Source organism: Cottoperca gobio, chromosome 11 (genome assembly GCF_900634415.1).
Source record: "Cottoperca gobio chromosome 11, fCotGob3.1, whole genome shotgun sequence".
NCBI lineage: Eukaryota > Metazoa > Chordata > Actinopteri > Perciformes > Bovichtidae > Cottoperca > Cottoperca gobio.
In genome coordinates this window covers 7,510,798-7,528,301 of record NC_041365.1, presented here as the reverse complement: position 1 = coordinate 7,528,301, position 17,504 = coordinate 7,510,798, and the positions used below count along the sequence as shown (strand labels likewise).

The 17,504-nt window shown below is 40.7% G+C and overlaps 1 protein-coding gene across 1 annotated transcript in view; it reads right to left on the bottom strand.

The window, feature by feature from the left end:
* The window catches only part of atxn1a (ataxin 1a), an 83,450-nt gene extending 67,055 nt beyond the window's left edge, over positions 1-16,395 (bottom strand). Inside the window, 1 exon segment of the mRNA XM_029443908.1 lies at positions 16,275-16,395. The gene's annotated coding sequence lies outside the window, so the exon portion shown is untranslated.
* Between the last annotated feature and the right edge of the window lie 1,109 nt (positions 16,396-17,504).

Here is a 17,504-nt window from a genome sequence, read left to right as displayed (position 1 = left end):
TGAACATCAGAGCACTCAGCTGCCACCTGAGGGAATTACTCAGCATTCCTCAGTCGAGCCACGTCAGCCCGGAGATACGGGAGTCGCAGGCTGCACCCGGCTTTGATCGCCCTTCTAAGATCCCAACACCGGGATAAGGGGAATATACTGGGAGGGGGGCCTGCAGGGAACACACTCACACACACACACATAATCACATCTTCAAAGTGGTACACACGTGTGCACACAAATTGGGTTCTTTGACTATTTTTCCCAAACATTCAGAAGACATATATGCGGCCCACGCATGCATAGTAATTACTGCTTTTGATCATTTTTCTCTCGTCTTTTTTTCTCACACACACACACACACACACACACACACACACACACACACACACACACACACACACACACACACACACACACACATATATGTAAAGCTCAGTCTCAATGTCATCTTTACACAAACTAAATCATCTCTCCTTTATTTAAACACACAATACTTTCCAGCCCAACGTCATGTGCATCAAACTCCCGCCACAAAGAAGACACCAAATACAATTAACCAACCGTACAATTAAAAAGTAGATAGTGAAATGTTTTATATATAAGTTACACAAGGATAGTAGACAGTTGTTATGCGACAGGTCCTACTCTCCAGTAGTAATCCTACAGTGAAGGAGACGGCAGGTATAATAGGCCGGATTACTGATGTTCCGCCGCCACATTAGCGCGAGGGGATAGAAGCTGCTGCTGTAAGAGCAGGTGTCATGAGACCCCATTTAACTGCTTGACACACCTGCACTCTTTTTCTTGTCAGACATGCTTTTAACTGTGGCGAGAGAGCAGTTTATTTCTGATGGCTTGATTGCTTGTATAAATCACTGTTAAAGTTCATTGTTTAAGGACAAGAAGTACTAAAACCAAAGTGAATATGTGTATAGGGTTGGGCGATCGTTGGATGGATCACAGAGCAAACCTTTGGACAGTATGGCGCAGATTTTACAGATTATTTTAGAAAAATAATACTAAATAAGTTCAAATTGCCTTAATACCGGTGTAAGAACAATCGTCGATCATCCCTTCAATCGTATAATATATGTTCCGAATGCCATAAAGTGCAAGCCTAACCAAAACTAAATAAAATGCTTTTTTGTTTAAAGGCAAATCTAATTTGTTAGTTTAGAGAAGATCAAATGGTTTCAAGTTCAACAATACGTCTGAAACTACATGTCGAATGAACATGAAATGCACGACAGGACACTGAAGACAAATTAACAACACTAATTACACTTTATTTACATGTTGTGATTGATATAAAGTGGAAATTAACCCTTAAATTAAAAGGAAATGAAATATAAGAACAAAAATACTGTATTTGTATTTGTATCTATCGTGTATGTGCAATGCACCAAATACTTTAATATCCTTCTGTGGACACTAAGGCGAGTTGACTTTAAGAATATAATAGTTATTATAGGGTTCGCAGCACGACCTTAGAAAGTCACCAGCCTACGTCATCAAGCGACACGACTGTGGCAGGTTCCTGCTGGCAGCACAGGTGCTCACATGCGCACACTTAACACACACTAAACATACACAAACTGATACACACACACACACACACACACACACACACACACACACACACACACACACTTGGCCAGAACACAGCAGGTACCCCCTCCCAACCCCACTGATGTACATAAAGAGGCACACACACACACAGAGTGCAGGTGCTCACACTGCCCCACCAGCTGTCCCTAGAGATCCTGCCACAAAGTCTAATGACCAAGACAGAGAGGACAAAGGAACAGAGAGAGTACAAGAAAGAGGACTTAGCAGACGCCACCACTGACAGGTGTGTGTACTACGTGTGTGTGTGTCAGGTCATGGCTCACGTCCAACATGCTGCACTGCCCTTAGCCCAAATAAAGTCTGCTTATCTTTGTTTAACCTTGAGTGCTAGTGCTGTGTGTACACACGTGCATATGTGTACGTTTGTATTCTATGCTCTTGGTGGATTTGGACAAAGTATGGGTGCAACATGCTCATTCGAATCTGCAAAATCATCAGAAAGTGACACATGACACATCATAAAACGCTTTTCTCTGTCACTCCTACAAAACACTGCCAATTGGTTATGTAACCAAGGTCGCCGGGTCAGAGCAGCGAACACAGCGGGGCCACACCCTGTCTGCGTGTTAGCATTCCATAGTGAGCTACACTGTCAATAGTTGTCAGGCTGGAGATGTTCAGCACTGCTGTCCTGGCTCCAGGGGCAAGGCTCAGACATGTCAAGTGTGACCTCTCCTCTCTGTGCACTTACACACAAAAGAGCCACGAGAAAATGCAAATACCCCGGGCAGAAAGATAACAAATACTTATACACGTGTTAGTATCAGGTTGATCACATTTCAGCAGTGTTGTTCTTACCGTTCATTCTCATGATATGATATGTCACGCAAAAGGAAAGAAATAGTAAGATGGAGATCCCCCGCCCCCGAGACAAAACCACACATCGTTTTTTATTAAGTGCACCGCGTAGCCACAAACAAACTGCATCTTGTAAGGCGCTCCCATTGTCCTTATCTCCCCTTCCAGTGTGCCTACAGCTCTAGTGAGGGAATCCATGGCCTAAATATTTCCAGGGTGTTCGGACTAAATACAGCTCTATTTTTAGAGATGAACGCTACCTTGAGGCGACAATGGTTATCACAGAGACATAATATAATCTAAAATAAAAAGATGTCTGATTCAAAATATGCAATGCACTTACCATACCTCTCTATTTATCACAACATACAACATAGTTCTCCACACGAAGAGGGGAGGCGGGCTGAAGCTGCTACATATTTCATTGTGTTCTTTTCAAGTACAATAGCGCCTTGTGGCAGCATGTTGAAATTGGTGTTAGTCACAGGGATGGGCGTCATGGGGCTACAAACTGCTACAAGGTCATACTGAGATTCCATTGTTGGAGGGTCCAACAAATAAAATGTGCGCTGACACAAACACACACAGACACCGTGTCACATATAGATTGTAGTTAGTTGTTGATGACCACCACTACATTTATTTGACGTCTAAATGTCCAACTCTAAGTGTTGTTGAGAGTAGTTAGGAATGTTACATTTTAGGACCATCCATCCATCTCAAAGCAGAAGTTCTAATGATTTACATATTCCTAACATTCACATAAGACTTGTGAATATCATATTTAGGGTCTTGTATTGCATCAAAATGTCAGAGAAGATATCTCAGCTTATTATTAAGCAAACAAAGTTCAATCCAATGAATCTCTGACAACAAAGCCAGTTGCGGCCCGAAGGTTTAAATCAGGACAGCGTTAGTGTAGTGACCGACTGCGTCTCTATGTTCAAGACTTATGCATTAGAGAGAGAAAACACACACAAACTCTCAGTTCAGGGAGTTCTAAGTGCAACCTCTTCTGACACATACTGTACCAAAACCCTCTCTCACGCTCACGGATTAATACACATATGTGCGCGCGTGCACACACACATACACAGGAGTGCCCCGAGTGTCTATACATGATTAAAAGACTGAAAGTGGGGCAGGCGCACAGTTCTAGCTCTGTGAAATTACTGCAGTTCCTTTCAGCCCACCTCGAACACACACACGCACACACACACACACGCACACACGCGCACACACACACACACACACACACACACGTGTGGGATGGGAATGGGATCTGTGAAATGTTTGCATATGATACATCAGTCTTTAATTGTAAGTGGTTAGCTGTGAATGTAATCTGGTTTCACTGTATATTATTGCACATTTCAAAAGTAGCTTATACTATACAAAGCTTTTCAGCTGAGTGCAAATTAAAAGGATCAATTTAAAAGGATTTTAAAAATATCGCGGGGAATTGAAAGGCCTCATTAAAGTCAAATGAAGGGTCACGATGCTCGTCTCGCTGTTGATGCACAATTGCAAAATTACTGCTTACTGAGATATTATTTGCAAATAGCATGCTCTTGCATCACTATGATGTTCTATAACTTTGTATCTCCACTGTTGAGGGATCGTCTGGACAGTGTGTGACCTTTTCACAATAAATCAATCTGCACACTTTGTTGGTGCCAAAAAATAGCTCTCGCAGAATTCAGATGACAGTTTGTATCCGCAGTACTGCGCAAACACATGATCTGGTCAGGTAAAAAAATGAATCTCTACTGAGACATTCACTTCTACTTCTATAGCACAACGTTAATAGGAGTTGCTTTTAAGTGTTGTGTCACACATTGTTTTATGACAGAAACTGATCTATTTCAAATATCACTAATTACAAAGACATATTTTGGAACAAAGCACCCTAACCTCTTTAGCATTTTTCTCTGTTCCCAAAACAAACCTTCACAACCCTCTTTAAAGATGCTCAGACATATTAAAAGCCAGGTCCAGCTCACACTGAGTCATAACACAAATGTTGAGACTCAGCCTGGAAATCTTCCATGACTCACAGCAGCTCGGTCTGGGAGACATGGCTGAAACTACTTCTGTTATATTCAGTTACATGGATTTACAAGAAGAGGTGCCAAAGATATACTGCAGTACTTGCAATGGACTAAAATTTCCATTTGCATGATTTCCCAAATGCTAAAATCCATATGAAACTTATCAGAAATCAAAAAATGTAGATTCGTATATGCTTTTCTCTTTCATGGAGAACATTTATTTACCAACATGAGTTGTACTTTGTAGTGGAGATGAAATGGTGACACTGGTGCAAGTTACAAATCCTTCACTGTGCGCAGCCGAAGGTAATTCTCTAAGAAAACCAGACAGCCTGAGCTGAGCCACATCTGGTCAAAACCCTTTTTTTTTCTTTTGTGGAGCTTACAAGCAGAAAAGCGTATAAATGAGCACAGGACACAAGCTTACTACTTTTACGAGGCATTATGAAACTGTGCCTCAGTTTTAAAAGATTATAAGTAAACAACAACAACATAATTCCTACAAATCTCCTCTCCAAAGCTGGACTAGAGGGGACTGAGCAGTATTACTATTGGTGGACACTAATCATGTTTTGCTCTTGGCAAACACTCTTAGGACTGAGGAAAACCTTTGCAAAAAGTTCAAACTGAAACCTGCAAATCCAGCAGCTTCTTAGCAGCCTTGTGCAAGGTTTCTGAGAATCGGACCATAGGGTGTTGAAGGGAGAGGGGGCTTGCGTTTCTTTTTTGTGATTTGGGGATTGAACGAGCACTTTTGCAATGTGAATCTTTGAACTTTTGGATGAGTCTAGTTTTCGATTGATTATTCAGCTGGAAATGGACGTTTCTGTTTCAACATCACCACCAGATATTCAGACTGCAACTCCACAAATGATCACTTCCAAAGAGAAGCTTTGACCTCTGTGGGTCATGCTGATAAAGTCTAGACTTGTTGCCGGTCAGCAGGTAGGAAGAGAAGCATGCTCACACTAAAACGCACATTCAAGCACACATACACACATTTTAATATGATTGTTAATGCTATATATGTAACCCTAAATAAGAGCACAGACTGCAGTGCCCTCTCTGAAAAGGGGAACGGACGCAGTATTTTTCTGAGGAGTCCCTGACATCTGTACTTCCCTCATTATCAATACATCTCACTACCAAGGCAACCAAATATAAACATGAGCAGTCAGCACTAATATTTAAGCCGAAAGATAGTGGCTCATACTAACCTCATTGAGCAACACCTCCTCAAAACTCAAATGTGCAGCCAACCTCCAAAACAAACATGTGCCTCGTGCTCATGCACAGTTACAACGTCTGCATTTAGCCGTGAGCTTTGAAAACAGTTTATCGTGCAAAGTTACACACATTCTGTCATGCCTTGCTGTATAAAGCAGTATATATATATATCTATATATATATATATATCTATATATATATATATATCTATATATATATATATATATATATATATATATATATATATCTATATATATATCTATATATATTTATATATATAGATATATATACTGGAAAATGTGTGATGCAATTAAAGGGGAGTGAACCTATTAGGAAACACTGCTGGAGTCATGGGGAGGATTTGTAACTTGTCTTTAGCTCTCAATATCACGTCCTCATTGACAGCATAGTTCTTGAACGTTGCATTAGAAACAGACTGATAAGCAGCAGTAAGTTCAAACTGTTAATCAACTGGCAAGGTATTAGCAGATGTTAGCTGATGTTCTGTGTCACAGTGAATCCTAGCGGCCCTCACATGGTTCAGGGTCAATGTAGTTCTAGGAAAAAGGTCATGGAGTTCAGGTCAGTCTGACCAAACCTCAAATCCAGCAGTGTGTGTGTGTGTGTGTGTGTGTGTGTGTGTGTGTGTGTGTGTGTGTGTGTGTGTGTCACTGGGTATTTGTCAAAGGCTCAGAAAACCCAGGCTTGCGCTCTCCTACAGAGACACCTCGCTTTGTCTCATGTCCAGGAACAAAGTGACACATTATGTACGCTCCCTCCTGTTTGGAAGTTTTTCCTTGTGCGATGCGAGGGTCTAAGGACAGAGGATGTTGTAACCTGTACAGTCTGTAAAGCACACTGAGACAAATGTATAATTTGTGATATTGGGCTATACAAATAAATTTGATTTGATTTGATTTGATTTGTTTGGTACGTTAGGTACGATCTTAAGTGGTGAGTGTTTTAAGCCAAATATCTTTTTTTTATTTACCTCACTTAGAATTTATCAAGGTGAATGGACATCAGTGGATCTTACTAATAAACAGCTTTTACTTTCATCAACAGTGTTAGTATCAGGAACACTCAATCACGTCCCGCCAAGACCTGAACACAGAAATGTTGAAGAAGTTACATTTTAGTCGCAGAAAAGGTACACTGCATGCATTGTGAGAACCATGCACATAAATACACTTTAAGTTAATAGTAAATTCAGAACTTTTATCTGATCGAGCATTGGTAGCAGTCGTTCGTATTGTTTCATCTCTGGCAGAAAAGAACACATTTACAGTCTTTCACCTTCAAATCAGATCATTCAAGAAAGGAGTCAGCGGATACTGAGGAGTCAAGCGACAGTACAATCGCACAATTAGCTGATAGGGTCCTTTGTGTGGTATCTGAACGTTGTAGTTTGCCTGTTAGTTCAGTACATTCTAAAAGCAGATATACTCTTTTGAAATGTATATACAGTAAATCTACGTTTGCTAAATTAGCGATAGCAGTTTTGAAAGCTGTATTTTGTTCATATTTAATGTCCCGAAACAACATGAATTTTGCATGCTCTTACTCATAATGTCCCCACATGCACACACACATACTTCCCTCTCCCCACACATCAGTCCTTCTTGCTTTAAGTAAGTGTAAATGGTATCCATGAAGTGCCTCCTAAAAGGGTAGGAGGTAGCGTGTCCTGTCAGGTTGCAAATGCACTCAGCTATCCATCTCAGGCAGCCGCGCGAGAGGTAGTGTGGGGGCAACTCGCTAGCAGAGCTAATGGCACGTTATGTAGCATTAAACCAAGCTGACTGGGCACTCTCCTCAAAAAACCAAAGCACTGGGGTGAAAGAAGAAGGGGGAGAAAAGCATCATTTCTCTCACAAATATTGTCTGCTGTTGGGTTTTGAGGCTAATTGGCGGTGAGAGGTTTGATAGGAGGCGTGGAGGGTTTTTTTTATTTACGTTAGTGGTTAACACTACACATCTGACAGGCAGGCGTAATAGGAGCCCATTCTGAATCTGTCTTGATGCAGGATGCTATCAAGTGCTGTGGGAAATATTCAGAACACATTACTAATCAAACAACGTAGTAAATGCGGCATGGGAAATCACTTTTCTCTTCTCTTTTTTTGAGTTGCACTGCTGTGACATTTATGGAGCATGCTATCGGAGGGAAATAGTAGCGAGCAAAGAAGAAACATTAACAACTGACAATAAAAGTTAAGTCCAGTCAAATGATCTGTAGGGCCCTTAATGACTATTATGGTCTTCACAATTCTTGCAATGGTAACCAAATGTGAACACCACATACACACATACACATCAACAGTAGCTTGGTTAGTCAAGCAGACTGTCAAACAGCAGAAACACTGCACACGGTACATATGTGTTTATTACATTCAGTACAGTACAAGGAAACATGTGTTTGTGAAATTACTAGTTAGTCTTTCTTTATGTGTGAGCAAATTAAAAACTCCGGTTTCTCTTGAGGTGAGATGTGGGTTTAAAAGATACCTATTTGTTCTGATGATTTTAAAACCACCTTATACTCCAACTGTGGCTTATTAAAATCTGACATCTGGGAAGTTTGGAAGTTCCCGTAACAGCCATTAAGGTTATGGAATGCATAAAGATGAAAAAACAGGGTTATTTTTGGTCTGAAGAGGATGCCTAGTAATTTCCCTTTAGGTCAACCTTCTTGTTCTACCGCAGGTATTTTCCCTGGGCAAGCCCCTACAATGAGTGTGTGCACTAGCATACACACAGCTGCACCAAGTCTGTGGTTTAAGTGTTGTATGTCCATGCAAATATCTTCTTTGAATGTCTGTATATTGTGTAAGTTGTGTATGAGCCTTGTCGTCTTGTTTTTGTCTATGCATCATGACTTTGTGACTGCGTGTACAAATGTAGCTCCTTACTCTATTCTCTGCACATTGTACACATCCAGGGCTGGTATGACACTGAGCTATTTTGCAGCCAAGTTACCTCCCCCACTGTGGCATTTGATAGTAGATGACCGTGTCAGAGACGCAGTCCTGGCCAGGCCATAGTGAAACCTCACATTAACCTCATTTATCTGTGTCGTAGCTTATCATCTGACCCCATGCTACACACTCTCTGATGAACACACTCTCTGGCAAAAACACAAGCCTGCGCTGTGGCGGACACAAACACATTCACATGCACACACACAAATGTCTAACCTAATGCCACATACACACAGCAACATAATACTAAATGAATATCCCTTTGACAATATATCTGAATACACAGCGCCGCACACACACCTGTGTGAATATATTGGCAAACGTTGGTTGTTGGCATATAGTTAGACCAGTTTGCCAGGCCATCCTAAAGCAATGCAATCCAACCAATAACAGTTGAAACTGGACCCAAAGTACGAGAGCGATAAATATATAAAACATAGGGAACTAACAGTAATACGAGGGGAATTAATGGTGACATTTCTCTTTAAGAAATCCCTGTAATTGTTTTTTTTACTTAAAAGAGTAAGAGCAGGAAGATATTGAATTTTCTTTATTTTATCGGTGCACAACACGATACAGACATGAATTCCATGAGGTTTGTACTTGCATATTTGTCTTGCTTCTGTAACTACACTCAAAGCAGAAGTGACACCAGCATCATAAAACATGTAGCAATGTGCACAATCCTGTTACTTTCAAGGGACACATGCTGCTCACAACGCAGTATGCATCTGGAGAAACTTTGTGAAAATATAATATCATCAAAGATTCTAATGTAGGAAGGTGAAAGAAGAAAATACAAAAAGAGTCACTTTCTAAAGAGGTCCTGATACTGTAATTGGGCTCATGGGCAGGCAGGGAACATCCTGGCTCACTAGGTCTTATCTCTGTCAGCAGTGTTTTAGCACACCTCCCTGACTGGCATAGCCAAATGACACTGTTCCAATGTCAAGAGCTTAGTGCATCGCTAAAGGAAGGGCCAGAAATAATAGCCAGTTTGTCAGCAGCCACATGTCCAGCCAGATGAGGCTGATCCACCAGCCATCCAGCCAGCCGGCCATCCATCCAGTAAAGAATATGAACTGGCTGAGACACAACTACCGGCCAGCCAGACAGCCAGCCGGACAGACAGACAGACAGACAGACAGACAGACATTCAGAGAAAGCCAGCAATCCAGCAACTTGCTCTATTCAAACTGCACCAAAGCTCTGTCGGAGAGGAAATACTTTCAGCCTTACAGACACTGTTTTAAAAATGGCCTGTGGTTTAGTTGCACAGGCTTGTCTCAACCTGTCCAGTGCCAACTCATGCATGCCCATCACCATATGGTGAATCCAATCCAATCCTGAACCAGTGCATTGTCAGAAATGGGGGCACAGTGATAACAACTGGACCGACTGGAATTCAGGACTTCATTGCACATGGGATTCATCAATAATTTGATATGTTTGCGAATGCATTGTACTGCCATGAGCTGTATCTTGACATCAGCATCCCAAGGAGTAAACAATAGTGATGGAACGCAGGCTTGTGCCAAGAACAACATTGGTGAAGGGAGGGTTTTGGTATTCCAGGGATTGTTTCTATCACTGGCCATTTTCCTGTTATTGAATTCCTCTCTCCCAATGCATATCCTCCTGGCTCACACTTAAGTCATTGTTGATACCCACACACCCACCTGGCAGCTGAGGGTCTGGGGGCTTCAGTTCCAACAATTGAAGTACTGGTAAAAAATAGCAGTACATAAACAATAGTGTTTTAACTGGAATATTTTGAGCCACATAAAGCTAAAGTTAATTGTACTTTAAGCTGCTAGTTTGTATCTATTGACCCTGAGGGTAAAGAATACTGAAATAGTTCACCAAATGTAATCCATCGTAGATTACGATTATCCACATCAGCAGTCAAATACAACCAATAGGTATTTTGATTATTTACAGTACCCCCCCCCCCCCCTAAATTAATGAATTATGCTGATTCCACGTTTCGAATCAACATAAAAAACAATTAGTCACTCTAAAACATTCTATTGTAATCTTCACACAGGGAATACCTGCAAATGGGATGCTAATGTTCGGGTAATGGAAATCATTACATTTGTGCTCCAATATATGTGCATGACCCCAATTCCTAGCATTCTTCTTTCATCTCTCTTCCTCATCACTATCTATCTGGCTGTGTCCCAGGTTGTCAGCTTATCCTTGTCCCAGTCCTGGAGCTCTATGGGGAAGAGAAGAGTCTGCAGGAACTGTCTGACTGCCAGTCAGTGTCAACTCCCCACTGTAATCCTCTACTGCCTCTGATAAGGATAAGGCAGAGAAGACTAGACTAGCAGAGGAGAAGAGAAGAGAAGAAAAGAGACTGGAAGAAAGCTCAGTTGCAATAAGGCATTGAGACACGGAAGAAGAAGAAGAAGAAGAAGAAGAAGAAGAAGAAGAAGAAGAAGAAGAAGAAGAAGAAGAAGAAGAAGAAGAAGAAGAAGAAGAAGAAGAAGAAAAGGCAAAAATGTACATGAGACAACAAAACGTGGGGAGAATAATAGATTAAGCAACAAAACAAGATTCCACCCCCCCCCCCCCCCAAAAAAGTGTTGTGGCTTTGTCGTTTAGTGAGTCACAGTTGAAAGAGCTCAGAGCCATTGCTCTATTATGCACTATATAATATGATTAAACAGCTGTTATCAGTTAGGTTCTCCCTCATTTAACTTGGCCCTCAAAAGGCCAATGCTTAAAAACCTTTCCTCTCAGCCAGGCGGTGGTTGGAATGTAATCAAATATGAATCAAGGCAGCGAGATCACAGGAGCAGCATACTGAATTAACTAATGCATGATGGCTTACATCAGGTATCACATTTGATGTATAGCTCAGGCGGACACAGAAGTTATCTTTCTAGAGCTTTGAGGATTTTAACCGATTTGATGAGTTGCTTAGATTCAAATTGATGCAGGACAAAATTCATTTTTCCCACAAATCATCATAATTTAGACAGTGTGCACTTTGGAATTTAGTCCAGTTTAGCCTTTTACAGCAACCTTCCTGGCATATAGACAACTGTATATCATGTCAGCTACACTAGCAGCCACTACAGAGCCAAAGCCAACACACGGCTGAACTAAGTCCCAAAGCCAGCTTTCCTTTTTCACATGGTTATTGAGCCATGCAGCGGCTTATCGACCCGACAATGTAACACAAGTTTGTAGGATGGCTTTAGTCCTCTCCCTCTCTCTCTGTCTCTATCTCTTTCTCATTCAGACACTGGGACTACTCTGGTTATTCAGAAGATTGCTATTGATTATACTGCCACTTCAAAATAAACAGGGTAAGCATGGAAACAGGGTCACAAAGACAGCACATGTATACATTCCCTCTCCCACTTGATATAGATCAAAATGTACTGTGAAGTGATGTGAATAGAAGTTATGCCCTCTGAATGTTGTAATTCGATTGAATTATACAATTAAAAAAATGACTAATGGGACCTCAACAAGTGCATTAGTGTAGTTCAGTGATTCTCATTGACCCTTATATCACCAATGACATGTTTTCACTCTTCACAGATTAATTGCCGATTCAAGTGCCCGCCGCGGCATCGCAATTGAATTGCTATTGCTGTTCTGTACAGACAGCAGTCTAAGAAACACAAGGGGGTGCCACACGGGGAATGTTCTTTCACACAAAATACAAAAAACTCTCATTGATCCCCTTTAAAAGCAGTACTCTGTGTGTGAGGGTGTCCTTTCTCTTGTGTGCATGCATGTGTACTCAGTGCACTCATGAATAGAGGAGGATGAAAGGAAAAGCTGAAAAGGTCTGAGCGCACTGCATGGTTCAACCAGACAGCTCAATCTCTTGATCTGCCCCCCACCACCACTACCACCACCACCACATTCACCCCTCTTTACTATTTCAAAATCATTTTTCTCACACCTACACCTGCCTACATTGCTGTTCTTCCTTTCAGCTTGTGCAAAAGCACACAGACAACCAGGGATTCTCCTGTGACTGCAGGCTGGTGTGAATACGGCAAATAGGAGCTTACATCACTTTCATTATCAACAAACAAAGTTTTTGTGTGTAAAAGTGGTACAAAACATGGGTCGGTGAGAGAGATATGAAGCACCAGAGAACAATATCTAATCGATATGTTGACCATTGTGGCTTGCTGAAAAACATATTTTGTAGATCTATAATGTGTGTAACTTGCCTGTGTGCATTGCTTTGTCTTCTTTCAGTGTTATCTTTGAAGACAGAGTTGGATCAACTGAATATTTGTCTATGTTACCTTTATTATTACAAGTGTCTATGTTGTATCAGGGATGTTGTAGTAGTTTGGCTGCAAATGAGCGCTGATAGCGTTTGCATACTTCAGTGCACAGCAGGTTTTTTTATATTGTTTTACCTGTGCTCACATGAAGACACTTGATCTGGCAGAGGTTCAATGCAAGACAAAATGTGCATGGGCAGAGTGAGAATCCTATTTGTGTTCACCCTTCGCTCCATCTCTGCCTGCAGTGTGTGACATGTAACAAGTTATTCTCTGAACAAATGATGAGAGTAAATACTGTCTAATGAATCGATCTACAAATATACACAGACACACACACACACAAACACCTGTTGCAGCCATTGGTTAATCCATTTGCACCACCTACCCATCATTCATTCTGCCTGTACCTGTCATTCCCTGGAAATCTCTCTGTCTCTCTCAACCACACACACAAAGACAAAACGTTCCTCTTTTTCCCTTACAGAGGCAACAAATTCCAGAAACAAAGAAAAGACGTGAACATGATCTAGCAGATGTGTGTATTTGCGTGTGTTTCTAAGTGCACATATGGCTCTGACAAATGAGCCAAGCTCAGTTAAATGGCTTGTGATTAGGACACGTCGGTTTGTAATTGCCTCTCATTACCATTTGAAAGTGAGTGGCGGCTGAAATCAAAGGCTACGGTGGCAGTGGTAAAGTGCATGCGTGTGTGTGTGTGTGGCAGGTGAGTGGGTGGAACGACACGCCTGATTCACAGTGGCATGACCACACGATAGAGCACTATAATTTGATTTTTTCCTATCACAAAGCCTTGACGTTCACCATCAGAACTGAGGCAAAGCACCGGCTTTAAGAAACCAGAAATTCTTGAACCTGCTTTTCTTATAAACCAAATCAAAACAATTTCAACTCCAGTCTGAAACTCCTTGAACTGAGAATCAACTACTATTACTCCCTCTACTGTTCCCTAAATATACAGTCCCCCCCCCCTCTCTCTCTCTCTCCTTGGTAAACCTAAAAATGACTACACATTTTAGCATTATGACTATAAACTCAGCACCTGGTTAATCCTCATCACCGTACATAAATCCCTACTGGACCATCTGTTTAGCTACTTTGTGCAATAGAAGCCTGTCTGTCTTCACTCTTTAACATCTCTGGCCATGAACATGTCAGTTGTCATCAATCCATACTCAAGCAGAATAGTTCTCAAGAATATTAATTAAAAAAGACCTCCTCATGGTACTCCCCAGGGATTAATACCGGGCCAGTCTTCGCTTTATGATCTACCTCCTCTCTATAATTAGTAGAGTGTGTATTGGCATGATACAGGGGTTACGATGCCATATATATATCTAGACATATTGGAATATTGTAAGGAAGGCGATATATTGTAATTATTGTTGTATGTGATTTTAGGAACAGTCTGAATATAAAGAACACACCGCTATATGCATAATATCTGAGTGGGAAAAGTGTACTTTTTAATCATAGCCTTACTTTTTGTGCAATCTGAGTCATTGTCTTCCACAAATATTTGCATGTTAATTTTAATAAAGAAATTATAAGAATGAACACAATATTACAAAACATAATATTACGAAACCCAAGTGTATCTATATTTTCTCACACCACTAATCATTAGACATCAAGGACTCCCGTTACAGAATTGTCGCTCAGCTATACACTTACATGTACCCACCTCTGTCCCTTCTCCGCCCTGCTTCCTCTACAACACAGAACCAAAATCGCAAAAACTACTTACTGACATTTTGCTTAATAGGCAAATATGATTACTAATTGCCAATGAAGAAGTTGTTTTTTAAGCAATATAACATGTGTTTGGGGTGTACGGTGCATATAGGCAGTAACTGAGACAGAGAAATATACTGCACAATACATTAGATAAAGTTTTTGAAGTGTTTGAAGTACCTAAAAACAGTTTCAGGTAAAAGTCTGATAAGGTCCAAGGAGCGGATGCAGGTTTTATTTTTATTTAGTTGAAATCTTCTTTCAAAATGTTCATTTAACTCATTCCCAAATGAATGAAACATTCCCAAATGGATTGTTTGTTTGTACCAAATAGCGAGTTAACAATCTTAATATGTTAAAGGGTGAGTATAGCTTTTGATGAGATATTTGTATGTAATTACTCTAGGATGACTGGTTCATGCATTGCTTAAGGGAAGGCAACTTATAGGACATGCTTCACACATGAGAGGAGACATAATCAACAAGTAATGCTGGACGACTTTTTTTTGTTCAAATAGCAAATTATTACACAGACATAATCAGAAAACACTTATACGTGTAATGCAGCTGATGGGAAGAACTGCACCTTTTTTTTTTTTTGCTTAAGCCGCAACATTTGTTACTTGGTCTCATTTGGATTGCATATAAAATTCATAATGTGAGTGAAAACATAGGCTACCACTTGGGAAGCATAGCCTATCATGAGTGCAACTCCGAGGTGTAAACAGAGTAAAAATAGCCTGCTATCACAGGCTTCCCTACAGTCCCGTTATATAATGGTCCAAGCTAGGATGAATGACATCACGGGTAGTCCAGCAATCACAAACCCTATGTCCTTTACAACCAGCTGGCAATGTGAAACACTGTGTAGTAGGACGATATTACACACGCAAAAATACATTTAATAAGCGGTCCGAACGTGCAAAATAGATGTAACTACGTTTTCGCAAACACTGGACAAATGATGTGGACTGTGGTTAGTTGTTCTTCGTCTCTTTTCGTGTAGAGAAAACACTTCCGCGATGGTGAAACGTAGATAAAAATGTAATGTTTTGCCTTTGACAGTCCTTGTCAGTAAGAAAAGAGTTCAAAAGAAGACACATACGGCTTGAAGCAACGTGATTTAGCAAGTGTATATCAATGTTAAGCGCTAAAAAAATAAAAATAAACAGTCTGCAAAGAGCAAATGTTTGAGCCGAGGTCGAGTGGCGCAGTTACTGAAAGTACAGCGGTACACCAGCTCGCCCGGCGGACGCGCTCCTCGCTCGGTCAGAATCCAGCCAAACCTCCGCTCTCTTTCCCTCCACTTAAACACTACTTTGCATTTACGTTCCGAAATGACAAGTTCATACACACAAACCCCGCATGCCCCCGTACTGTTTAGTCACTTAAAAATAGGTCAGAGGGCGAAAGTAAACATTTCCCGAGGTTTTGAAGTAAAGCAGAGCGTCAGCGCCACCCTGCCCATTTCTTCCAGCCATTTTCTCTTCACAGCCCAAAAAACAGAAAAGTGGCATGGCGAAAGCAATGACAGGTTGCTGAAACGAGTACTGAATGAACATATTTGTGTGACTTACTGTAGGGTGTAACGGGCTGCTGAGTTTGTCTCTCCTTGTTGCCAGGGCTCCCCTGCTCTGCTCCGGCGCTGACGGTGGAAAGCGTCTCCCTTCCTAATGATGTTTGCAGGGCACAGCTAATAGCTCTCTGCCCCCACCTTCAGAGAGAGAGAGAGAGAGAGAGAGAGAGAGAGAGAGAGAGAGAGAGAGAGAGAGAGAGAGAGAGAGAGAGAGAGAGAGAGAGAGAGATCAGTTTGTAAGCTACTCATGCAAAAATATGAGAGGGCTCGGAGCAGAGCAAACAGACTGAATTACAAGTTCACTGACAGTACTAGGGCGTGAGAATGCACAGTAGGCTACATATGCCATTTTTAATACAAGTCTGTTTGGATATATTCATAGCATAGGCTGCATTTATTATAGCAACTTCCAGAGGCTTGTGTGAATGTTTTTTTTAAATATCTAAATATAGTATACAACATGATAAAGTTGGAGCTTTTTTAACTCAACCTCACTCATAAAAGTGAGTAGCAATAGTTATAAAGAACATTTCAGCTGAACACACACCATAAGATAAGTACTGATACTTAAGATGGATACAATTTTGAGGTAGCCTTCTTGTACTTTCATTGAGTATTTCCATTTTGTTACATTATTGTAACTTTAATTAACTCCACTACGAATGACGGCTGGTAGTTGCTCCTTTGCAGATGAAGATATTACATAATGAAACATATGATTAGTTTATAAAATGTTTATAAAAGTAGTAGAATTATCTCATTCTCCACCAGCTAAAACCTTAAATCTCTGAGATCTTTTGTATCCAAAGAGCACCTCAAACAAACACATTTTGAGTCCAGGAAGCCCGAGACCCATACATTTCTGATTAAATACATAATAATGCATTACTAATGATCATCCAATAATGTAATACATAATAATATAACACTGACAGGTCAATCTGCCGCACAATGAATGCTTTTGATTAAGTACAGTTTTCATTATAATACTTTTGCAGTTTTTATCAATCTTAACTAAGTATTTTTCCAGTATTGCTACTTTTCCCTAATTAATAGATCTTAATCCTTCTTCCAGCTCAGTCCTATGTTTGATATTGCATGCAGGAGATACCGTACCATCTTTACTTTTGATTTCTTAGAGAGCTGTCAACAGGACAGAAGGTCACGGCAGGCATTTGAGTTAGAGAGCTGGAGATCTTAGAAAGAATCAGTTCAGCTGAGAGCAAAAACT